This window comes from Pan troglodytes, chromosome 11 (genome assembly GCF_028858775.2).
Source record: "Pan troglodytes isolate AG18354 chromosome 11, NHGRI_mPanTro3-v2.0_pri, whole genome shotgun sequence".
Taxonomy (NCBI): Eukaryota; Metazoa; Chordata; class Mammalia; order Primates; family Hominidae; genus Pan; species Pan troglodytes.
In genome coordinates, this window is record NC_072409.2 from 51,236,638 (window position 1) to 51,263,991 (window position 27,354).

Sequence of the window (27,354 nt, forward strand, 5' to 3'; positions counted from 1 at the left end):
GAAAATAAATCAAAAGGAAACTTTATTATCTAGTCCAAAAGGAAATTTGCTTCCTACCCTGGATCTGTGACTTTGATGGCTACAAACCAGTGGTCTATTTCGTAAGGTAAAAGTCTTTGACATTGTCGGAGTTCAAATGAAATAATATATGTAAATATATCTTAAATAAAAATGTCTATGGAAATGTGCATGGTTGTTATTATCAATGCATGCTTTGTATACTTTAAGTCTCTTTCCTCACCAAGTTCAGAATAATTTCTTTTTTCTCGATTCTATGTACCATAAAAAGCTTGTAAAAGGAAATGTTTTCAAGCAGAAGAAAAAGTGTCTTCAAGACTAAAGATGCTGTGATTTGTTTAATGATGATAACATCTTCAAAGAGCCACCACTTCTTACAAAGCCCTTCTCACTAAACTTATATAATCATATATATCTTTCAAATATAGCTTCAACATACGAATTTTAGAGAAACACATTTAGTCCATAACAGGTGTAGAGGGCAAAAGATACTCAGCCTTATTAGAAAATACCTATTTATTCCTTTAAAATAAAATTTTACTACCATATAGCTTATACACTTTTTATAATCATATGTATAAATAGAAAAATTAGAAGTAAATATGCCAAACATTAATAGCAATAATTCTGGGTTGGAATATGAGTGATTGCTGTTGCTTTTGTTTGTGTTTTATACTTTTCAGACCAGATAAAATTTAGCCAAATAAAAATCAGATCAAATAAAACTTCATGAACTCCATTCTGGCTTTATCAGTGATACCTGGCAGCATTATCCCCTCTCTACAGAAGTTTTTGTATTATTTGGTTAATGCACAACAGCAATCATTGATGGCCGTGACCATACCATAAGTCAAGAAACTTTGCTGAAAACCTACTATGTGCAAATTGTCCTGCATAAGATAGAAAATTTTGCAAAGTTGGTTCAAATTTTTAATCTTGAAAATGAAGATTTTTTTTTTTTGCTAACAAGTACTTGTATGACTTTGGTTCATTTCTCATCTTAGAAAAGCAGAAGACAGCATTTGTAAATGTGGAAAAACACATTTATGCACCCTGGAAAGTTAGTATTGATGCTGGTCATTTTTCAAATAAACAGTTAAACTGAACTTTATCAAGATCAAAGAGTTATTATTGTTAACTCCCAGAATTACTTGGTTCTGTCTGGGTTCTTGTTTTAATTGATTTAAATATTTTATGCTATCAAATTTATGTTTTTCAAGTTCAAAGAAAAGTGGATGATCCAGAGAGATGAATGTTAATGATAAGAAAAGCACAAATTCAATACTCTCAGACTATCTAAATAAAAACACAATATATTTTGATCCTTGGCCTACTAATGAAGGAATTTAATCTCTAGTCGCATAGAGTTTTTGGCCCAGGATTTTGAGAGGTGAAGTTGACCATTTATAAAAGAAGATGGTTGTGAACAATTTGTGCTTGTAAAAATAATTTGTAATTCATACAAATTACAGTTTTTATGTTCTAAGACCAAGTCACATGATGATATTGCCATAAGACTTACTTGCTTATTTAAATGGAGTTGAAACCTTTAGTGTTTGGCTTTCTTATGCATTTTACAAGCTGACAGTGGCAGTTTCTTTATTTTGGTACTAGTATCTAATGATATATTTCAGAGCATCTGGTCATTACTGTGTGTATTTAGAAGAGAGAAGATTGTTTTCAACATGTTTTTAATCCATTATATGCAGATTATTCTACTTCTCATTGACTATGAATAGAGTATGAGTATGACCCTGTCCTAGAAGTGATGTGTTTAAAAGTGAGCATGCCATGGTTTGGATATGGTTTGCTTGTTTCTCTATAAACCCATGTTGAAATTTGATTCCCCATGTGGCAGTGTTGGGAGGCAGTGTCTAGTGGGAAGTATTTGGGTCATGGTGGCAAATCCCTCATGAATAGCTTGGTGCTGTTATCAAGGGAGTAGGTGAGTTCTCTCTCTGGTGAGACTAGATTAGATCTCATGGGAATGAATTAATTTCTGTGAGAGTGGGTTGTTATGAAGTCAGGACATCCCTCGGGTTTTGCCTCTTCATACCTGTCTGTTTCCCTTTTGACCTTCTCCACCATGTTATGACACAGCCTGAAAGCTTTTGCCAGAAGCCAGGGTCATTCCCTGAACTTCCCAGCCTGCAAACCATAAGCCAAAAACACTTCTTTAGTTATAAATTACCCAGTCTCAGGTATTCTGTTATAGCAACAGAAAACGGACAAGAGTGCTTTTGAGTTTGACTCACCTAGTCCTACTTGGGCAAATCTCCTTCCTCTTTGAGCCTCATTTTCTGTACCCATGAAATTAGGATTAAAACGTCTACCTCATAGGGGTATTGTAAGAATTAAATAAGATTATATAAAGGAAGCATTAAGATAATTTCATGATACATAGCTAGTTTTCAATAAAGGATTATTGCTATTTTGTTATTGATGAAGGTAGCTTACTCAAAACCAAACAGTTGTGCCAGTCTCCTTACTGAAAACTTAGCTAAAGGCATTTCTAAGTTGTCACTCCCTCCCCCTCACCCTCCTGCCTGTCTCCTTCATCTGCTCATTCAAAGCATGGCAGGCCAAATCTCTTATTCTGGATGTCATATCCCTCATCATCACTCTTTTCTTTAATCTACTCTTTCAGATATTTACACACACACACAGTGTATATATATATATATACACACACTATTGTATCTATATAGTATATGTAGTGTGTGTGTGTGTGTGTGTATATATATATATACTAGAGATGGGATCTTGCTATGCTGCCCAGGCTGGACTTGAATTCCTGGACTCAAGGAATTCTTTCACCTCAGCCTCCTGAGTAGCTGGGACTACAGGTATGCAACACTGTGCCTAGCTGTGTTTAATAATTTTTAGGCTTGTAAATGGTATTTTAAAAATGTCAATGTCATATTGTTTTTAGTTTCAGAAATATAATTGATTTTTGTATGTTGATCTCGTATCCTGCCACTTTGCTAAATGTACTTATTAGTTTAGGTAGCTTTTTTGTGGATTCTGTAGGATTTTTCCACATAGACAATATGTTGTCTTATGATAAAAGATAATTTCACTTTTTCCTTTCCGATCCGGAAATTTTTTTCCCCACTTGCCTTAATGCACTGGCTAGAAACTCCACACTACAATGTTGAATATATAATGTTGACAACAGATACCCTTTCCTTGCTCCTAATTTGAGGGAGAAAGCATTTAGTCTATTATAATTAAGATACTAGCTGTAGGTGTTTTGTAGATGTTCTTTATTGAGTCAAGAATGTTCACTTTAGTTTGCTGAGAGTTTTTATAAGGGATGGCTGCTTGATTTTGTCAAATCCTTTTCCTGCATCTGTTGAGATGTTTAAATGGTTTGTCTTTTTAGTTTGCTAATATGCTGAATTGCACCGATTGCATTTTGAATATAAGCCTCCATTTAGTCATCATGTATTATATTTATATATATTGTTCTTTGCCTCCATGTTCATAAAGGAAATTGGTCTGCCATTGCCTTTTATTGTAATATCTTTGTCTGATTTTCATTTCCTTTCTGCTTCTTTCTTTAGGTCTCTTGTTTTTCTTTTTTCTCATTTCTTAGGGTGCACACTGAGGGTCAACATATGAGGCCTTTTTTCTTTTTTGATACAAATTATAAATTCTAAGTATGGCTTTATCCTCCTCAGATACATTTAGGTATGCAATGTGTTCACTTTCATTAAGTTAAAAATATCTTCCAATTTTCCTTTTGATTTTCTCTATGACACAAGCTGTTGAGTAATGCATTATTTAGTTTCAAATATTCAGGGGAAATTTTCAGATATCTTTCTGGTTTTGATTTCTAATTTAGTTCTATTGTAATAAAAGAGCATACTTGTTTTGTTTGAACCATTTTAAATTTTTTGATATTTGTTTTATGGCCCAGAATATGTTCCATTGTTCTATTATGGTAAATGTTATACATGCATTTGAAAAGAAATGTGTCTTTTGTTGTCGTTGGATAAACTCTTCTACAAAAATTGATAGTTCTAGTTGGTTAATAGAGTTGTTCAAGTCTTCTACATCCTCACTAATATTCTGTCTATTTATTATTTTGCTGTAATTGTGGATGTTTATTTCTTACTGCAATTTTATCAGTTTGGCTTCATATAATTTGAAGCTCTGTTATTATGCATATAAACATTTGGGATTGTTATGTCCTCCAATGAATGCACCTCTTTATCGTTATCAAATGATCTTCATTATTGATGGTAATAATTTTTTCTCTGAAATTGCCTTTGCCTAATGTTAATATAGCCACTCTAGCTTTCTTTTGATTAATGTTAGCATGCCACATCTTTTTCAACTTTTTTACTTTTAATCTATTTGTGTCTTTATATTTAAAGTGGGTTTGGTGAAGTCAGTATATATAGCTGAATTTTTTTTTTTTTTTTTTGAGACGGAGTCTCACTCTGTCGCCCAGGCTGGAGTGCAGTGGTGCGATCTCGGCTCACTGCAAGCTCTGCCTCCCAGGTTCACGCCATTCTCCTGCCTCAGCCTCCTGAGTAGCTGGGACTACAGGTGCCCGCCACCACGCCCGGCTAATTTTTTGTATTTTTAGTAGAGACGGGGTTTTACCGTGTTAGCCAGGATGGTCTCGATCTCCTGACCTCGTGATCCACCCGCCTCGGCCTCCCAAAGTGCTGGGATTAAAGGCGTGAGCTACCGCGCCCAGCCTATAGCTGAGTTTTACTTTTCTTCAATCTGAATGTCTCGAGTTTAATTAGGAAGTCCATTTACAGTAAATATTTTTATTGATATATTTGGATTTAAGGTAAAAATATTTCTATTTGTTTTACATTTGTGCTATCTGTTCATTGTTCTTTTTCCACTTTCTTTTGGATTGAGTATTTTTATAATTTCATTTCACCTCTTATATTAACCATAGTTCTAATTTTTTATATTTATAATGTTTTGACATCTTCAAGGGCCTTACTGGCTGGAAAGAAACTGCCTCTCCCAGGACTAGCTAATTCTTAGAAATAACTTGGTATACAGCAATCCACAAATTCTGAGTTCATATAACCAACCACCTCCTTTTTCCAACTCTCACACATCAAGTCATTATTTCTCCTTCACTAAATCAACTCAGGGCCAGGTACCAGACAACTAGGGACAAGCCCTATGCCCCAAAGCCTATCAGAATTATTCAGACTAGTCAATCCTAAGCTGTTTCCTCTGACCCACTTGTCTTTCCCACAGAAAACATAATAAAGACTCTGGCTTAGGCTTTCCCCTCACCCCTTTCTGCCTCTTGACCAACAATGGTATTTCCTAACATGGTCCTGCATGGTGTGTTATGTGCCTTCTTCTCAGGAAATGTAAGTTATAAAAATCTTTTAAAAATGACATTAGTGGCCAGGCACGGTGGCTCATGCCTGTAATGCCAGCACTTTGGGAGGCTGAGGCGGGCGGATCATGAGGTCAGGAGATCGAGACCATCTTGGCTAATACGGTGAAACCCCATCTCTACTAAAAATACAAAAAATTAGCCGGGCGTGGTGGCTGGTGCCTGTAGTCCCAGCTACTCTGGAGGCTGAGGCAGGAGAATGGCGTGAACCAGGGAGGCAGAGCTTGCAGTGAGCCAAGATCGCGCCACTGCACTCCAGCCTGGGTGACAGAGTGCGACTCTGTCTCAAAAAAAAAAAAAAAAAAAAAAAAAAAAAGACATTAGCTTCTTTGTGTCATCACTCAGTCACCTCCAAAAATTAAAATGAGTACAAATGATACACCTCATTTGTTGACTTACTACCTACAACTCTGTTGTATTATTTTAGCCTTTGGATTTAAGCTTGACAGTATGCATCTTTAACGTAACACCGTCTATTTTCACGTATAACCTCCTTACAATAGTGTACTTACATTTCCTCTCTCTGAGGTCTTGCACTATTATTGTCAAGTTTTACTATTATATATGTTATAAACCACACACTGTGGTGTTATTTTTATCTTTTAAGCAATTATGCTTTAAAGAGATATAAGTAATAAAAAATCCTATATATTTGCCACAAAATGACCATTTCTGGTGTTCTTCATTCGTTTTACAGTTTCTTATTTCTCTCTGGTATTATTTTCCTAGTGGCTGAAGGACTTCCTACAAAGTTTCTTACAATGAAGGTTTGCTGGTTATAAATTCTTTTAGCTTTTTGTTTCTGAAAAAAAACTTCATTTTCCTGAACTTAAAAAGTTTTAAAATAATCTTTATTTTGAAATCTGTTTTCACTGGGTAGAAATGTTTGGTTGACACATGTTGCCCTTTAGTACTTTAATCATGTTACTCTACTATCCTCTGTCTTACATTGTTTCCAGTGTAAAATCTGCTGTTGTCTTTTTGGTCTCTGGCTGCTTTTAAGATACACTCAATATTGCTAATTTTAAGCAATTTAATGATGATGTACTAGGTATAGTTTTCTTTATGTTTTCTGTGTTTGTAGTACATCGAACTTCTTAGATTTGTGGGTTTATATTCTTCATTAAATTCAAAATATTTTTAGCCTTTATTTCTTCAAATATTTTTTTCTGTCCAACTTCTTTTTCAGGGGCTCCAATTACATATGGATTAGAAGAGTTGAACTTTTTCCTTAGCTCACTGACACCCTGTTACTTTTTTTAGTAGTTTTTTCTTTGTGTTTTATTTTGGATAGTTTCAAGTTTACTAATCTTTTCTTCTGCAATATCTAATCTGATGTTAATTTCAACCTGTGTATTTTTCATCTCAGGCGTTGTAGTTTTCATCTCTAGATATTTAACTGAGTCTTTATTATATTTTCCATGTCTATATTTAAATTTTTCAATTTTTGCCTAGTTCTTGAACATATAAAATACTGTTATAATTACTGCTTTAATATTCTTGTCTATAAATTCTATTGTTTGTCTCATTTCTGAGTCAATTTTGATTGACTATTTTTTTCTCCCGATTATATGTTGTAATTTCATGTTTCTTGGCATGCTTGGTAACTTTTTATTGGACATCAGACATTGCAAATTGTACCTTGTTGGGTCCTGGAAATTTCTGTGTTCTTATAAATATTCTTGAGCTTTATTCTGGGATGCAATTAGGTATAAAAGCAGCTTGATCCTTTTCGGTCTTGTTTTCATCTTTGTTAAGCGAAACCATACCAGTATGTTGTCCATGGCTAATTTTGCCCCACTACTGAGGTAACACCCTTCTGAATACTTTCCACAACGCTCTGTGACTTATGAGGTTTTTCACCCTGGCTACTGGAAACGGAAATCATTCCCAGTCTATGAGAGGTCTAGGGATGGTTCCCTCTGATCCCTGAGTTATTTCTCTAGCCTTGGATAGTTTCTTTGTATACATGTACTGACCAGTATTGAGCAGAAGATTTGAGAGGGACTATTCACAGTTCTTTGGAGCTCTTTGTGAAGTTCTCTCCTTACTGTTATTTTTTTCTGTGAACTTTAGAAGTCTTGGCCTCCCTGGACGCCTACCTCAGGAGGCCTTCAGACTCAGGAACATTGCTGGGCTCCACCTGGGTTTCCTCTCCATGCACCATGACTTGGAAACTCTCCATAGGGAATAAGCTGGGGCCATTATGGAACTTACCACGTTTGTTTACCATCTCTTAGATCACTGCCCTTTGTTGTCTGATTGTGTTGAAAACAACTTTTGCTTATGTTTTGATTACTTTTTAGTTGCTTCAGGTTGATGGACAAATTTTTTCCCTGTTACTGCATCAATCCACATGGGCTTCGGTTCCCTCTCTTGGGTTAGGTTCTTGGCATCAAAGATATCAGGAGGAAACATCCACACTTGTCATCTTCCTGTTCAACTCTCAAAGTCTCTATATAAATTTATGTTCATCAATAAATTAATAAAGAAATTAGCTTTATAATATTTACTATGTGGATCAACACTGCTGATTCACTTGATCTATTTGTCAGAGGTTGTGTGTGGTGCAGTATATGTGAGGCATTCTGAGGGAGGAAAAATGATTCACTGTGGCGCCTCCACCCATTCTATTTAGATGATGGCTATATTGTAGCTCACATTTTTATAGATATCTAGTTAGGCAGAATGCTGGGATCTACTATCTAGTTTTAACTAAACAAATCCTCCGAAGATGGAGACAGTTAGCTCAACAGATTTATGCAAAGACACTGCGGACAGGAGATAAGACTAATAATAAAAGCACAAGAAGGTACTAGAAGAAAAGGAAGACATAACACTTTTTCTAGTCCTAGTTTGAGTGTTCTGATCTATAAACACTGTCAATCCTCATTATTCATAAATTCCATATTTGTGAATTTGTCTACTCACTGAAATTTATTTGTAATCCCCATGTCAATCAATACTCACAGCACTTTTGTGGTAATTCACAGACATGTGCACAGCAGTGAAATAGTTGCATCAACGGACTTGCATGTTGCTAACTGAAGTCACACAAGGTGACGCTCTGCCCTCTTGCTTCAGTTCTCGTATTGTAAGCAAGCGTCCTTTTCAGGGACTATTTAGTGCCATGTTTTTCACGTTTTTGTGCTTTTTATTGATCATGTCACTGAAGAGTAGTGCTGAAGTGCTGTCTGCTGTTCCTAATGCAAGAAGGCTGTGGTGTGCCTTCAGGAGGCAATTTGTGTTAGAGGAGCTTCCTTCTGGCATGACTTATAGTGCTATTGGCCGTAAGTGCATTAAATAAGATGTCTTTAAACAGAAGCACATTAAATAAGGCTATGTAATGATTGGGTGATGAAAATATTGTGACCAAATGTTCACAGGCACCTAACCTTGTATTTCCCCTAAGAACAATGGTTCAGTATTTGCTAATTCATTGTGGTGACTTTATAGAACATAACTATCACAAATAATGAAAATTGACTCTCTATATAAGGAAAACTCCACAAATCTAACCAGATCTTACAAAAAGTGGTCAAAAACAGGAAAATTATCAGGAATATTGCTGAAAATTAGATTTACATGCAGTAATGTTAGCAAGTAATTTCACGGTAAAGAATCTTGTTACTAATAAGACCATTAATGAGCCTACTGATACCAAAAAAACAAATAATACATTTAATAACTAATAATTCAGAACATGAAGACAAATCTCTGTAGAAATATTTAGAGCTATTCAAATTAATGTCACCTCACTACATTATTTTCCAAAATTTTCTAAACTTAATAATAATTACTTAAAAGTCTCTTAATTTTTTAATTTAATAACTGAAGATATAAGTATATATTTGTTTTTCACTGTATAGTAAAAAATATAGCTGAATTACTGCACAAGAACAATTTTGAAACAAACTGATATACATTTCTTTGGTAGCAAATATTATTAAAAGATGACTAGAAAATATTGTCAAAGGTATGGAGAAGCATCCCTTAGGATAAATTATGTCATGTGGGAGGTTTGCACTGCAGATAGAAAGGACAAATATCTAACATGCTCTAGCTTTGGTATTCCTTAGTATTATTTCAAAAATAAAATTTAGGAATACTAACATGTTGTGAACCATTGCAGAAAATGTTATAGGAAAAGATATATTTTTAACAGTAAATTACTTCTTTAATAAAAAATAGTTCACTAATTATCTCACGTAAAATATTTAAAGGAATGAGCAAAATTGAAACTTGATTATACATTTTGATTTTACAAAATTTTAAATTCTCAAGAACAACTGATCTACCATTTGGCAATCATCAGAGTAATAATCATCAGTAGATGTTAAAACTCTGGGTGGACATTTCATGAGGAACAGAATATTGATATAGTTTCAAAGTATCTCCTCCAAAACTACTACTAAACACAAAAGGAGAAGTAAATAGCAATTCGACAGTAGAGAAACAGGGCAAATACTACCTTAACCAAGTGATCTCAGTTAACATCATCAGTAATGGAACAAAAGGACCTCATTTATCTCTTGATAAGATGGGTTGAGAAGGACACAGAATCACTTCTGTGGTATTGTTGCCAAAAATGATTCTAAGCTTGAGGAAATGAACTCAAATTCCTTGAACTTTCCAAAAATAAGGTCATGGGAGACAAAGGAAGAGTAAGAAACCATCCCAAATTAAAACAGACAAGAGTCATGTCAATTAAATGCAGTACGTAATTCTGAATTTGATTCTAAATAAAATTTTTACTTTTATTTTTTGCTAAAAAGGACATTATTGGAATAATTGGTAAAATTTGAATGAAGTTCATAGATTGGATAGCAGTATTCTATCAGTGTTAAGTTCCCGGTTTTGCCCTGTGGTTTTGTAAGACAATGCCCTAGCTCATAGGAAACAAATACTGAACTATGTAGATGTAAAGGAGCATCGTGCCTACACCTGACTTTCAGATCGTTCATTAAAAAATAATATACATACATACATATTTAGAGAGACTGATAAAGCAAATATGACAAAATGATAACTGTTGGGGAATCTATGTGAAGATTATTCAAGAACCCTTTGTACTGTTCTCACAACTACTTCACAATAAAATGTTACAAAAAGTTAATTTTTTTGTGATGACAACTGTGATTAGTAGCATGCCACTTAGCAGATAGTTTTGGAAAAAAATTGTACTTAATCTGCTCCTATTAGGAAAAGTGCCACTTAAACAGTAAGTAGTTAAAAGATTTGCATTTCCCTGATTATTAGTGATGCTGAACTTTTTTTTGTGTTTGTTGGCCATTTGTATATCTTCCTTTGAGAATTGTTTATTTATGTCCATAATCAAAAAATCAAAAAATAATAGATGTTGGTGAGGATGCAGTGAAAAGGGAACACTTTTACACTGCTCGTGGAATGTAAACTAGTACAACCACTATAGAAAACAGTGTGGAGATTCCTTAAAGAATTGAAACTAGAACTACCATTTGACCCAGGAATCCCACTACTGGATATCTACCCAGAGGAAAAAAAGTCATTATATGAAAAAGATGCTTGCATACACATGTTTATAGCAGCACAACTTGCAATTGCAAAGATATGGAACCAGCCCAAATGCCCATCAATCAATGAGTGAACAAAGACATTGTGATATATATATATATATCACATGGATATGTGATATATAAAACATGGACTACTATTCAGCCATAAAAAGGAACAAAATAATGGCATTTGCAGCAAACTGGATGGAACTGGAGACCGTTATTCTAAATGGAGTAACTCAGGAATGGAAAACCAAACATCGTATGTTCTCACTCATAAGTGGGAGCTAAGCTATGAGGATGCAAAGGCATAAGAATGATACGGCAGACTCTGGGGACTCCAGGCAAAGAGTGGGAGGAGGGTGAGGGATAAAAGACTACAAACTGAGTATAGGGCATACTGTTTGGGTGACGGGTGCACCAAAATCTCACAAATCACCAGTAAAGAACTTACTCATGTAACCAAACACCACCTATTCCCCCAAAACCTATGGAAATAAAATTAAAAAATAAGTAATTTAAAGAATGCTTTTTAAATAGAAACTTTGCCCACAAAAGAGCATTTTGGGAATGAATGCTTGAAAATGTTTTTCATTATCATGATTCTGCAAAAATTTTATGAGTATCCTCACACAAAATACTTGTATCTGCACACTTCAATAAAAACATGAGAATAACTTTTCTAACCTGTTGAAAAGTCTCCCAAGTGTGGTATTTCAGTAAAATTCTGTTCTAGATAACTATCACTACATAAGAAACCACTCCAAAACTAAGTGGTTTAAAATAACTTTTTATCTTTCACAGTTTTGCGTATAGACAGGGTTGTCTAGATGGTTCTCATTTGGGGATCTCTTCTACAGCCGCAGTCAGATGGTGAGTGAGATTGAAGTTATCCAACAATCTCTTCACTCTATGTCTGGTATCTGGACTAAGATGACTGGAGCAGCTGGGGCCTGGTCAGTCATCTCTTTCCCTCTTTCTCTGTATTTTGTAATACATATTATTATAGAAAGCCCCAGCAATTTACATCACATGACATTATATTAGCTATCAGTTATCTAGAGATGATTTAAAGTATACAGAAGGATGCATATGGGTTATATGCAAATACTACACCATTTTATATAAAGGACTTGAACATCAACTGATTTGGGTATCTGTGGGGGTCCTGGAACCAATCCCTGGCAGATACCAAGGGATGACCGTACATCCTATTGGGTCTGTTTCTCTGTAAAACACTAACATATAGACAAAAGCCAAACGCTTCTGATGATCAAGTCTCAGAAGCCATGCAGTATCATTTTTACGATATTCTGTGGCTAAAGCAGTCACTAACCAGCCAAGATTCCAGGGAATGGAAGAACAAAGTTCTTATCTCAACAAGGGAGTGGTGTGCATATATAGGAAAGAGATAATGGCAGCCATACTGAGAACATGCTACCAAACTTTGAAATCTAATTTGTTAAAAATACAAAAAATGTGACATGTTCTGATTACTGTTTTTTTGAGAGAGAGAGAGTCTCACTCTGCCACGCACTCCACTCTGCTGGAGTGCGGTGGTGTGATCATAGCTCGCTACAGCCTTGATCTCCTGGGCTCAGGCAATCTTCCTGCTTCAGCCTCCTGAGTAGCTGGAACAACAGGTGTGCACCATCACAGTGGACTGATTTTTAAATTTTTTTGTAGAGACAAGGTCTCAAACTCCTGAGCTCAAACGATCCTCCTGCTTCAACCTCTCAAAATGCTGAGATTACAGGCATGAACCACCCTGCCTAGCCCTAATTACTTTTTAAGGAAAATATATTGATAAATGGGAAAAAGAACATTTCCAGCCAAACTTTTGGAAAATACTTTGTTTAATTTGTGAATGAGATTAAAAATGAATATTATGATTTAGACAGTACAGCCAATGATGTACTTCTTCCCTTAGAGTTTACCTTTGCTCAGCAATATTTTCAGCTACGACAGACAATAAATTGAACTTAGAACCAAAGTTTCCAATGGCTGTATCAAAAAGGGTAGAGTCAATTTTTTTAAAAAAGGGGAACATATTCAATTATTTTATTCTCACTAAAATATTACTATTAAGAATAGTTTTATTGAAAGAAAAACTTTTGAGTGTTAATAAGTATTATAAAATGTTACCTAATTTATAGCCTCCCTTTTAATTTCGATTTTTGTATATAGTTTATAATGCACATAATATATCTGTACAGTTGCATTTTAGAGAGAGGCATCCAACTGTTAGGCTAAGAGCATAGATTCTGGAGCTAGATACCAGGAGTTGAATTCTGGTTCCACTGTTACCTGCTGTGTGACCTTGAACAAGTTACTGGACCTCTCTGCACCTCAGTTTTCTCAACTTCAAATTAGGGGTAATAATAGTGCCTCATCATAGATTACGAGGATTATTTAAGCTAATATAGAGTTTGTCACCGTATTTAGCCATAACAACTACTGTTTAGCAACATCTTTTAAAACAAAAATATGCAGATCATTTGACCTAACAATTCCATGTCTAGATGTGTACTATAGGAAAATACTCATGTGCCTGAGGAACTTTGTACAAGAATGTCTATCGAAATATCATTTTTAATAGGAAAAATATTGGAAACCATCTAAATATATAGGGAAAAAGTTTAATAAATTGTGGCATATAGAAGGGATGGAATATTTCACAGTAGTCAGGTAAATTTACACGTACTGATACAGAAACATCACCAAGATATTAAGTTAAAAATCAAGTTGTGGAATAATGTGTACAACATGATTCTATGTATGTAAAAGACAATCTTGACATTATATATTTCTATATTCATAGTTGTATCTACATATGAATATTTGTATCTACATATATATTTGAATGTAAATATAAATATGTGTACATATGTATTAAAAGGGTCTGGAAGGATATGCCACCGATATGGTTTAGATTTGTGTCCTCACCTGAATCTCAGGTTGAATTGTAATCCCCAATGTTGGAGGAGGGGCCGGCTGGGAGGTGATGGGATCATGGGGGTGGATTTCCCCCTTGCAGTTCTCATGATAGTGAGTTCTCTTGAGATCTGGTTGTTTCAAAGTGTGTAGCACCTCCCCCTTCTCTCTCTTCCCCTTCTCCTGGCCATGTAACACATGCCTGCTTCTCCTTCACCTTCCACCATGATTGTAAGTTTCCTGAGGCCTCCCCAGCTCTGCTTCCTGTACGGCCTGCAGAACCATGAGCCAATTAAATCTCTTTTCTTTATAAATTACCCAGTCTCAGATAGTTCTCTATAGCAATGCAAGAATGAGTTAACACAGTCATCCTTAGTTTACAGGAGAGTCAGTCCAACATGACCGTGGGTTTTTCTATGTTTCATTAATATTTGATAAGGATGCCCCTATATAATGATTATGTAATTAAAGATATGTTTGTCATATCTTTCAAAAAGAGTGAGTGCCACTTCTCCAGATTGTGAAAGGGAGTCACCAAGCTTGACAATTAATTACATGATTGTAGTTACAATGGAGAAAACAGGCAAGTGGGCTTTTTGTTGTTCTTTCTCAAAAACTGTTCATTTCACTCATAACTTCAATGCAGTAAGAATATTTTTTCTTTTTTTTCAACTAGCAAAAGATGGAAAGAGATTTTTTGAAAACATTTACTATAGTTAATGGCAAAAGCAGAAAATCTAAGAACTTGTGCATGTGGTTCCTTTCAAAACTCGCCATGATAATAGTTCATTCAATTAAAAAAAACACTTTAACAATCACTTCCATGGAAGAGAGGTTCCTTTTGCTACTATCAGTTTTTTACTCTTATTTGGTTGAGACAAAAAAAGTAGGGAGACAGGTATTATGGCAGATTATTAAATCTGTATCATATGTTATTCCTAAGTGATAATCACTTTTCCAAAGTCCTGGGTGTAATCATCTCTTGAAATACAGCTTCACTACATGCCTCGAAGTCACTGGCAGTTCTCCAAAGAGACTAAACAGAACTTCAAATATTATTTTAGGACACTGAGGGAAAAGGAGAGAAGTGAGATTGATTTCATTTTAAATGACTGGAGCTGAGCTTTGCAAGGTCCAGTCTTCTCTGCCTTATTCCTGGGGCTTTTGTTTGCCAATTAGGGAGTATAACCTGGATTCAGAAGTTGGGCTAAACCAAGGCCTCATTGTAACAGAGATGGGGAGGAGACACGCTCCCTTCACAGCTGTCCTTGTGTGTCAGCCCAAGTAACAGATGGGAACAGCTGTGCCCCAGCCACATGTGCCCTTGTGAGAAAGCCAGCGCAGATCAGTGACTCCTTGTGATTTCAGAAAAGCAACTTGATCCTCTTATGGAAAGTGATGGCGTTTGTGGTTGTTCCATAAGGTTCAGGAGAACCCTAAGGAGAGATCCCCAGCCTCAAACTCTGTCCTTCAATAGGGGCCAAGCAACCCCAACAAAAATCAAAACCAAATTCCTGAACTAGAGAAGGAAGCACTTCCAATGTGACAGGTGCTCAGGGCTGGGCTTGTGAAGTTTTGCTTTGGGTGCCTGGAAGATGAGAAGAAAACAGAACTCACTTTTCTGTCTGGTTCTGTAGGAAACCACACACACAGAACCAGACACCTAGGAGTGGGCGGATAGTGATCATGCAAGGGCACCCTGTGTGATGAGCAGAAAGCAGTCAGGTGGGGTGTCCTGCAGGGAGGGAGGCAGGCTTCAAGCCCCCAGCAGCTCAGGCCACCAAGAAAAAGGATCCATAACAAAATGCTTTCATCCTCACCAGTGTCCCTGGTGATTCAGGGGCTCTTCCTCCTCGTGGAGATCATGGAAGGCATCTAACAAGCCTGAGATGAAAGAGTATCCCTGCTAATATTAAGTTCCTTAATATTATTGACTTAATAATAAGCCAAGTTAATTGAAACATTGGATAGGTTTACCTCATCCAAACATAAAGGGACCACTATGATAAAGCCCTGGGATTGGACATTAAGGATTATTTCTGTGCTTTGTAGGTTTGTTTTTATTTATTTGGGGGTTTTATTAGGCATACAGTCCAGACTCCCTCCCATCCCTCACTTCTCCTCTGGGCAGCCACTTTTTGTTACCTGTCCTTTGAAGTTTCTTAATGCATATCCAAACAGACACATATAGATCATTGCCTGTCCTTTTATTTATTATATGGTAGCAGGTTATAGAGAGGGTTTCATTTTTTTACAGTTTTATAACTTTCCATTGTATGATGTATAATAATTAATTTAATCAGCATCTTATTGATGGACATTAAGTTTTTTCTAGTTCTTTGTGATTACCAACAATGCAGCCAGGAGTAACACTCCACGTACGTCATTTCACTCATATGCAGGTTTCCTATATGATACATTTATAAAAGTAGAATTGCAGGGCCAAATGGCATGTGGATTTTAGTGATTCAACCAAATTGTTCTAGATGCCCACAAACAATCTATGAGAATTTTCCACATTCTCATAGCGTATATTCACACTTTGAGTTTTGCCATTCTGACAGGTGAAAAGCAGTATCTCAGTGTAATTTCAATTTTGATTTTTCTTATATGAGTGAGGCCGAACATATTTTTATATGGGTAAGAGTTATCTACATTTCCTTTTCCGTAAACTCTTCATATCCTTTGCCCATTTTTTTCTGAGTTGTTGGTCTTTCCCTCTGAATCTAGTAATTTTTAAAAACTGGCTATTGTATTTTTCAGTTTTAAAATTTCCATTTGGTTCTTCCTTACATTTTCTATTTCTCTGCTGTGACTTTCCACTTTGTCATTTGTTTCGAGCATTCATACTTGCTTTAAAATCAGGACATTTGTATAATAGCTGCTTTATGATTCTTGCTGGATAGTTTCAACATCTGTGTAATCTCAATGCTTACAATTGCCTTTTCTCTTTCAAGTTGAGATTTTTATGGTTTTCAGTGTGATGAGATTTTGGATTGCATCCTAGACATTTTCAGTAGTATGTTATATTATTCTGGTTCCCATTTCAGTCTTTGATTTTAGCAGGCACTTGACCTGTTTAAGTTCAGAATGCTTGTTCCGGTTCACTTTGTGAGCTGTGGCTCAAAAGTCATTTCATTTTCAAAGCCTTTACAGTGCTATTTCAATCTGCCCCACTTGGGTGCTACCCTGATGCCAATCTGAAACCCGGGCAGTGTTTCAGACCAGTGTTCAGTTTTTCTGACCCTTGAATCTTTTTGCTGTGTTGTTTCTTGTCTGTTTTGTGCAGGGGCACTCAGAGTTCTACCCAGGATTTCATACACAAATTTAGAAAACTGCTTTCTCCAGTTCTCTCCCCCACATAGTCCTCCCCCAGCCTCTAGTTAGGAGTGGGAAGGGTATGGTCACATTACTGCAGGAGGAGGAATAGATGAGTGGGCTTCATCCACAATGCCCCCCCAGCAGCACATGGTGGCAGGGGGAGGGGTTAGCCAGCACAAAAGGGCAGATGTGGTCAAAATGTTTTTGCTCTGCTGGAAACACTGGTCATTTGGCTAAAAAGAGTTTTCTTGGGGTTTTTAAATTTGTACCCATCTGTGTTTCTGGGTGATAGGCATCTATCTAGAGCCCACACTGCCATACACGGGAGAAAAAATTAATGAACAAAAGAAAACAAACACATAAACAACACCCAAGGCACTCCCTGCTACATGATGCCTTGAGTATGGAGGAAATCGCCAGTTTTTATTTCTTTTTCCAACTTCGGAGTCTTCTGTGGGTTGCTTTATAAATTTTGTCCAGAGCTTTTTGTTATTGTTAGTAGGAAGAATAGGGCGGAACACGCCTTAGTCCATTTAGTCTAGAAACTAAGTTGTGGAGATCTACTCACTTTTTATGAAACTGTCCCCCAGAATCTACTCCGTACCTGCCCCACCTTCCTGCTCCCTGAAAACCCCAGTAGGTCGTTTCTCCACGCCTGGGTCTGGATCATGGCCAGTGATGCTTTCTGACCCCACCTCCCCATGCCTCAGGGGTCACGTGGTCTCCGAATTTAGGTTCCATATCTCATCTAGCAAAGAGGTGAAGGCTTGCATGCTCTATAAACCATGTTATCCCTATACACCATGCTTATCTAGGTAGTAACTGCTGATACAGTCCCCACACTTACCTCCTGAGGACAAACACTAATGCTCAGAGGCAGTGCCATTGAAGCCATAAGAAGGAAATACTTTCATAACCGCCTCATAATATTCAAAGTTTCTCCCCCACTAAGCAGTCAAATTTCACATTATTATGCCCTTTCTCATATCCGCTTCCAAATTATGCTGCCTCAAGCCTGCCAGCCAAAGAAAGGCCCTGTTCCCGAGCCAGCTGTGTCTCAGACAGTCGCTTACCTGCCAAGGCTTGAAGACTACCTCTGCACGGGTAATTAATTCTGTTCTCAGTCAAGGGCTTTCACATGAATCTGTTCCTGGTTTTCTCTATTTATAGGTTATTTTATACTCACAACTCTCCCTCTTTAACAAACAAAAAATAGTATGAAAACAACATCAGCAACAAGAACAAATGAATAAATAAAAACTCCCTGCATCCTGCCGCTCTGCTCTGATTACCACCATCTCTTCTTTCCTTTTCAGACAAGTTTCTTGGAATAGTAATCAATGAGTCCTCATATCCTCCCTGAGATTCATATCCTATCTCAGCTTTGTTTAACTCTCACCACTTCATTAAAGTTCATCAAGGCCTTCAACAAACTGAATATTGCCAACGCCAGAGGGTACTTGCTAGTCCCCCTAACTCCTCACCCTTTCTCAATACTCTCAGCTCTTCTGCTTCTGTGATAGTCCTCTCTTTTTCCTCCCACCTCTGTAATAGTTTTTCACCTTCTTCATGAACTTCTCAGCAGCCCATCATCCCTTCAACATGAATGTTAATAAGATGATGATGACGATGATGATAACCCTCCCCAGCATGTACTGAGCTCTTATGCCAGGTTCTAGGCCAGGTAGCTGGAATGCATCATAACAGTTAATTCTCATAAAAATCCATTTTTGGAATGTGGAAACTGAGAAATGTCAAGTTATTTGCCCAAGTTTAGGCAGCTATTCCATGGCAGAGGATTTAGGTACAGATTTACCAAAGAGATTCATCTTTGGCCTGTTTCACAGCTCACTTTGCATCTTCTCTTTGAATTATTTTGGCTGTTTTCATGGTCTTCCCGAGTGACATCTCTCAAGAGGTTTTTCCAATCTGGGCTTCTGACTCCTAAATCAGACTTTCTCCTGAAGTTGTCAATCTGGATATCCTCTACTGTATTAGTCAGGGTTTTCCGGAGAAACAGAACCTATAGGATAGATAGGTATATCGATAAAAATAAATTTATTATAGGAACTAGCTCATGTGCTGATGGCAGTTGAAAGTTCAACAGATGATCTGCTGTCTGCAGACTGGAGAACCAGGGAAACCAATGATGTGATTCAGTCTAAGTCCAAAGGCCAGCAAATTAGGAGGCTAGTGGTAAAAGTTCCAGTCTAAGTCCAAAAACCTGAGAACCAGGAGTGCTGATATCTGAGGGTAGGAGAAGATGAATGTTTCAGCTCAAGCAGACAGAGAGAGAATTTGCTCTTCTTCTGCTTTTTTGTTCTATTAGGTACTCAAATAATTGGACAATGCCCACACACTGGTGAGGGTGGATCTTCTTTGTGCAGTTTTCTGATTCAAATACTAATCTCTTCTGAGACACAAGCACAGACACATCCAGAAATAAAGTTTTACCAGTGATCTGGGCATCCCATAGCCCAGGCAAGTTGACACACAAAATTAACCATACACTTAGAAACCTCATAGAACTCATAATATTCCCTCCTCTATGCCACCTGATCCTTCTGCTGTGTTCTGGGTCTTTGTGATTGAGATAGCTAGCTTCCACCCAGTCGTACAGGGGAAACACACAAAACATTTTCGACTCCTCCTCTCTCCTTTGCCCTTCACTTATCATAAAGCCTATTAATTTTATTTCCTGTTTCTAGAATCCAGCTTTTCTTCTCACCCCAACTAGCACTCTCAGGCTCAGGTTCTCATACCTTCTCTTTTGGTTATAGCAGTGAATTCCTACAAAGTTTTCCTACTTTCATTTTCTCTTTTTTTAAGTCAGTAAGCTTCACTTAAAGTGTCTTCCCTCCTCCATTCCTTCCCCCTAAAACACCCAAAACATAAACATGGCAATTTGGGTTATCTATTGCTATGTAACAATCCACATGAAAACTTGGAAGTCTAAGATAATTTACGATTGTATCTCCAATTCTGTGGGTTGTTAAGGGGCAATCCTCACTTGGGGTATTTCATGCAGTTGCATTCAGATGGTGGCTTGGAATGGAGTCATCTAAAGGCCTGACTTGGCTGGATGTTCATGATAGCAATGCACAAGATAGTTTTGGCTGGGAGCTCAGCTGGGATGACTGACCAGAGCACCTACATGTGGCATCTCCATGGGGTTTAGACTCTGACCGCATGGCAGTTTGCTTCTAAGAGGAGATGTCATGTTCCAGGAGCAAGTATTCTGAGAGAACTAGGCAGAAGCTGCAGGACTACTTAAGACTTCTTCTTAGAATGTCACTTCTGTTATCTTCCCTAAGCCAAGCAGTTGCTTAGGCCAGCCTAAACTCAAGAAAAGAAAAATTAAAGCCTACCTTTTAATGCAGTGAGCAGTACACATGCACAGAGAGGAAAGCCAGTGAGGCGATTATCTTGGAGACTATCTACCTCAATGACCATATCATTTTCATGTGTCTAACTCCTGAATTGCTCACCAATCACTGGGACATGAAGTCCAAGCTCCCTGTAGTACAATGCATAGACTTTCTAGGGTTTGCAACACTGACTTCTCCAACATCTTTTCCTTCCACTCCCAGCCCTCCATATTTATTGCTTATACATCTCTCTATCCCGCCTCTGCCATAGACCTTAATGGTTATTCCCTCTCACCACCCACCTTAATATCCTTACTAAACCTTCTTTTCTTACTCAACTTCTACTTCATCCTTTAAGGCCACTTAGACACCACATCCTCCAGGAAGCTCTCCTGGAATCCCAGCTTGGGTAGGGTGAGCCACTTTTGTGGGCTTCTGTTGCACCCTTAGTGCACTTATCATAATACTTGTTATAATATAATATTTGTGTTGATATTATACATTCATGTTTCTCTTTCCCTTCACACCCCTAGATGATTAGCCCCTTGAAGGCAGGAGCCATATCCCATCCATCTTTGTACCTTTGGTGCACTTTGGTGTGGTAGCTTTGCAATGTGTCAACTTGCCTAGACAGAACTACATTTCCCAGAATTTCCTCCCCTGCATGTTTCTGGTTAGAGTGAGCCACAAAAGAGCCTCCTATGGGACATGTGAAGGTTGGAGGTGAAGCAGCAGCCTTTTTTGTAGCTCACACATATGCTGTTTGTTGCTGGTGTGGGACAGCAGGCCCCTGCTGTCCTGCTTTGGCCTCTTGGCTCCTGGGCCAGCTCTGTGATAAAGGGCACAAGCTTTTCCTGCAGGACACCCACACCATCAAAGTCAGAGGCAGCAAGAATCGGCATGAATCTCAGTCCATCCTCATGGGTTCCAGCTTGTGCCCGTGGGCTCAATCTTGTCCTTGCTTCCCCACTGCCTGCCTTGTGGACAATGTCCTTACAGAGATTGCTTAGCAAGAACCCACAACTTTGTAAGGTACAAATCCCTGTAACAAAGATACACACACACACGCATGGGTATATATGTATATGTGTGTATAAATGTGTGTCTGTGTGTTTGACATGCATACATAAAACATGTATTACCTCCTAGTGCGTCTGCTTCTGATTGAACTATGACTGACATAGATGAGAGGGTTTATCAGGAAAATTTGAGACATGTCAAAAACAATGACAAATCACCTGCTTTTTAAAATAATCATTGCTGTAATAATATTACAACTAATCATATCTCCATGCCGTCTCTTCACCATCCCACAGGACAGTGTCAGAGAGGCTGGGTTCGAGGCTGGCTCTATCACTTTCTAGCTATGTTTGTTGGGCAAACTCCAAACCTCAGTTTCCTCATCTGTAAAATGTAAGAAACAATTGTGTCTACCTCATGGGTTCATGGAGGATTAAGAGATAATACACTTGGAGGATTAAGAGATAATACACTTGAAATTCTTAGTATGTGCCTAACATGTAATTAATGTTTAAACCAAGTTAGCTAATATTAAGTGTATAAAATACATAACTATTTGTAGATAGCACATTTGTCCCCACAATAATTTATATTCCATCCATGTACATTTACACTCATAATTCAGAAACTGCATTTGTGTTATTGAAGTGCAGAGATTACAGTGCACTTCAGAGGTCATGAGTATAAATATTTTTACACTGTTCCGAATCATTTATGGGTTAAAAAGTTTATAATAAAATATCTCAAAAATTAATAAAATTATAAGATTAAAATTATGTAGGCTGCTTGCTTGTGTTGATGGCATAAACCCAGAATGAGATAACCCCTTCATTCCTTTGGCTCTTTCAGAAATCATCCTTCAGCCTTAGAGTTTTAAACTCTTCCTTCTTTAAAAACTGAATCAGACTGGGCGCAGTGGCTCATCCCTGTAATCCCAGCACTTTGAGAGGCCAAGATGGGTGGATCACTTGCGGTCAGGAGTTCAAGATCAGCCTGGCCAATATGGTGAAACCCTGTCTGTACTGAAAAATATAAAACAATTAGCCGGGGATGGTAGCGCATGCCTGTAATCCCAGCTACTCTGGAGGCTGAGGCAGAAGGGTCGCTTGAACCCAGGAGGCGGAGGCTGCAGTGAGCTGAGATCATGCTACCGCACTCCAGCCTGGGTGACAGAGGGAGACTCCATCTCAAACAAACAAACAACAACAACAACAACACCACCACCAAACCTGAATCTATCTATATATTTAAAACGGCTTTGTAAATTCCAAATCATTTGTCCTTTTCACTTTATCTTTTTAATTTCAGAAGGTAGACATAGCCATGGCATTTAGAACCAGTTTTAATATTGATCTGTCTAGAAGCCTTCCAAGATCCCACTAAAATCTTTACAAAATGAGGAAATGAAGACAGTTTTTAGAAGTCCCATTGGTTCTTAGGGACAGGGCTTGCAGGAATGTGCAAGACAGAGGGTGAGAGAATGACTTGGGATGATGTGACTTTTCTATTCATTTTGCCTTTTGGAACATTCAATTTTTCTGAGCTCTCTTTGTTTATGAATTGAAAATGCTTTTGTTTATTAAGTTAATTAAATTATTTTAAGAACATAAACAATGCGAGATAAGGGACTCAAACATTGTGAGCCTCTCTGTCTCTCTCTGTGCTAACAAACGGTCGGTGTCATAATAAAACAAGTATATTTCTAAATAAGGCAAAAACGCCCGGGTCCTGCCTGATGAAGCAAGAAGCCAGACAGAGCTTCCTACTGTTTCTCCTGCCCCTGACGCACACTGGGACCCTCAGAAACTCAGCGTTATATGACAGAGACAAAAGGTTAGTTCCCAGACAACAATGGACAATGCCTTGATATTTGTTTATCACCCCTCAGTGACTGGGGAAGGCTCTAGATTGTGAGAACTCAAAGCAGGGCTTTCCCATATCTGCCTTAGACTGTAACAATCTGGATATATACATATTCTTACCCCACTACCCTATACACATCTTGAGAGCAAACCACAGTCTGTATTCCCACTTGTCATATAGGAGGCATTACAAATCAATTATATTCTACAGAATAGAGAAACAATTTGCGTTTTTTAGCAAATTAAACTTTAGTTCAAATATAATGTTATATACTTCAAATATTGAGATTAAGCAAACTAAAGCCTCACCCACTCCTTTTTCAGCACCCTTAAATGAGTTCCTAGGAGGCTCCAGAACCTTGTCTTAAAGATAAACGATGAGATGAAAATGCTTGCATTTCTAAATGCTGTTTCCTGAGGAACTCAATGTAATATTCTTAAGGTTCAAGAAGATGGAGTGTATATCTTGAGTCATAGACAGAACACGTTCGTTGTCAGTGCTGGGCTCAGCATGTGACTGATGGGTGCTGATCCTGGCTCTTACAGTCCCCAGATTCTGAGAGCCACCTGGCACAAGGGGCATCCTCCTATGCTGCAGATGGCCAAGGGCAAAGGTCAGAGGGCCTGATGCGCTCTTGACTCTTTCTTGCTTCTATCTTGCCTCTAACTCCCGCCTTCCTACACATGGGCTTCCTTCCATTACCTGAATCACCACAACGCCTAGGAATTCCCAGTAAGCAATCTGTTTAAAATGTAGACCCACTCAACTTCCAGGAGCTCGTGGAAGATGGGTGGGTATACATTTTTAGGAATGAGAAGGGAACTAGTATTTCAGTTCCTATCCTGAAGCATGCATCATCCTCAAATTGAAAAGAAAGTGGATAAAATTAGAACGTGTTCACTGCCTTTGAGGAACTCATGGTCTCATGGAAAGACAGCATGTCCTATCTTGTACTGTGGATTTGTCTTGAGAGCAGATGTGATGTCTTTTCCAGAACTGTTGGGGGCAAGAGTAGGGTTCTCCCAATGCCTAGGATCATTGATCATTGTGATCATGATGCACAAAACAGTCTAGCCTGTTCTTCTTAAGTTTCAAGTAAATTTCAAAGATCCAAGGAAACCCATGTGTCATGACCTCCAAAATAAAATTTGGAGATGAAGAATGATGGCTTTCTGCTCTTAGAGGAGGAACAGATGACAGGAAGCAATGTCACTGGAAGTGGGGTTTCCTCTTTTGTGAAATCCACATATTGCCATTTGTTTCCTGTTGTCCTCGGTGTTTTGTCAGTAGCTTGTGGAGGAGAATGAGCAGAGGTGTGCTTTATTGTGTCTGAGCCACAACGCTGACTTTATGATGACACAGCTGTGTTCTTGCTGTTCACCTTTCATTATTACTTCCATGGAGTTCACTGCTGGCTACTGTACATCACAACATTGACAACCGATGTAACCTCTGACAAGTTTGGCTGTAGCCAGTGGGACCTGCGTTCTAGATGGTTTGATTTGTGCCTGTAGCTTCTTGTTTGGATGATAGATTATACAAACACCCAGGTCATAGCCAATACGCAGTTATACAGCTCACTTTTTTTCGTGTGATTTTGGTTGGGTGTTTTTGTTAACGAGTATTTACAGTTTTTCACACCTAAACTCACAGTATGAAGCTACTCCATGTTTATTGCTTTGCATGGTACTGCAAAACTGCATTTATTGTGCTTTCATCAGAAACGCTTCTTTGAGACATAAACATTGCCTGTTTTTCACTCCGTTTTTAAAAAACAAATTAAGCAGGCACTCATTTATGCAGGTACTTCAGGTAAAAGAGAGGAAAGGTTCCCAAAAGGGATGTGTGGGGGCCACTTGAGGACTGTCTTTCATGTCAATCTCAGCCATTCCTCAGGAATTTCTGTTTTCTTTTTGACACTGCCCAAGTGGCAATCCCACCCTGTCCCCTGTCCCTGACCTTGGACACGGGGAGCAGCACTGTCCCACGGAGGGGGAGACAGAAGAAGGGAAGATGGTGATCCCAGCCACTCCTCAGCCCAATTGGGTTTCCTCAGCAACATCTTACCCCAGACTGTCCTCTCTCTTCGCTCCTCTGCTCCAGAGAGGATGGTTTCCATGTGCTGCTTCTCTGCGATCTTTCTTTCCTCTTATGTCTTTCATTATGAAACCAAAGTGCTAGAGGGATCGAGGACTATGGGGGACCCAAAAAATCCCATGTTCATGAAGAAGGAAGAGAATGCTCGTGGGAGGGGGGCTGAGGCCTGCAGACATGGGGATGGAAAGTTGCCGCCTTAGTCATCTGAGGCTGCTCTAACAGGATACCATACACTGGGTGGCTAATAAGCAACAGATGTTTATTCCCACAGTTCTGGGGGCTGGGAAGCTCAAGAGCAAGGCACCAGCAGATTCAGCATCTGGTGAGGGGCTGTTTCCTGGTTTGTATAGAAGGTGCCTTTTCCCTGTGTCCTCATATGGTGGGAAAGGCAAGGCAGCTCTCTGGTGCCTTTTTTATAAGGGCACTGATCCCACTCATGAGGACTTTCATGCCCTGATCATTTCCCAAAGGCCCCACCTCCTAATACCATCACATTCAGACGGCAGCAGCCTCCTCTTCATTCTGAAAACCTCCCTCAATAACAATCTTCGTTTCAAAAGGATTTCAAGGCAGAGATTTTGATACCCACTGGGGCTTTTATCCTGTTTTTCAGAGGTTTGAGAGGGTTGACAACAGCTGTGGTTGGAATAAGAGGAGTTAATGGTAATGGAAAGGAAGTTGACACCTGAGGAGGACAGTTGGGGTCACAGGATAAAGTGCCTCCAAGGTTTCTATCACTGGGAAAGCTGACTGGCTAACCCTGGCTGCTTGGAATGCCCTGTCTATGCCATTCCACCTTCCTCGCAACTTGGCAGGTCCTCATCCAGACTCCATCCCTGCATTACCTTTCCTGGTCTCCATTAAGATGCAGCCTTCCCGAGGACAAGGGAACTGCTGGGCGACTTAGACAGTGAGGCCCTTTGCTGCTCATCACAACCAGCGTCTCTGGAACCCCAGAAAGGCAGCCTGGGATCAGGCGGAGGCAGACATTACTTATGGATGAAGGGGTAGAGAAAGGGTCAAGGGGTAGAGAGAGGGTCTAGGTGTAAAACGGGCACCAAACCACCACACAGGACTACCCCAGTCAGGATAAAAGGTGAGGCTATTTAAGCATCAGAACGTGCTCCCTCGACCCCAGAGCCTGCCCAGAATGTTGGGGGCTGCCACCTGCTTGCCTGCGAGGCCTCCATGCTCTCGGGAGCTCATGTTCCCATCTGCTTGCTGCAGCACTAATGAAGAAACTCGACTGCCAGGCATGCTTGGAGGAATAACTCATGAAACAGATTGTAAAGCCCAGGCCCATGACTTGCTCTTTTGGGACTTGGCACTTACGTCTCTTTTTCCATTTGCACAGACTGAGCAGGAGGCCAGGCCTCCCCGCCCGGGCCTTGCGAGCTAGGCCCCTTTCCTCTGTCCGCCAGTTCTCCCACTCGGCGGCCCCCACACCCCCAGGAGGAGATGCAGGGGAGCTCTGCTGACGCCGAGGCTGCGCCTGCTCCACATTCCAAGCGGGACACGGCCTGAGTCCCGTGGGCCTTGCCCGGAGGCCCCTGGGTGTGAATCTGTTTCTCCCCACTCGCCGGCTGCCGCGCCGCCTTCAGGCTTTTTTTTTCTCGCTCTCTCTCGCCGTTCCCCGGGCAGGCAGCGTCTGCTTTTCAGCGCGCGGACATTTCCGGCTGGCGGGGGATGGGACCGCGGCCAGCCAGTTCCCGTTCCCGTTCCCGCCTGGCTGCAGGCGCAGCTGCGATGACTTCATGACTCTGCAATGGCCGCGGGGCCGGGAAACAGGGCCGGGATTGTATTAACGGGATGG

The 27,354-nt window shown here is 39.1% G+C and overlaps 1 long non-coding RNA gene across 1 annotated transcript; it reads right to left on the reverse strand.

The window, feature by feature from the left end:
- Positions 1-16,064: 16,064 nt before the first annotated feature.
- LOC134807654 (uncharacterized) lies at positions 16,065-27,131 on the reverse strand. Its single transcript, XR_010148667.1, has 2 exons — positions 26,874-27,131; positions 16,065-19,216 (listed from the first exon to the last, which is right to left on the reverse strand). It is a non-coding gene; the product is annotated as an uncharacterized LOC134807654 (long non-coding RNA).
- Between the last annotated feature and the right edge of the window lie 223 nt (positions 27,132-27,354).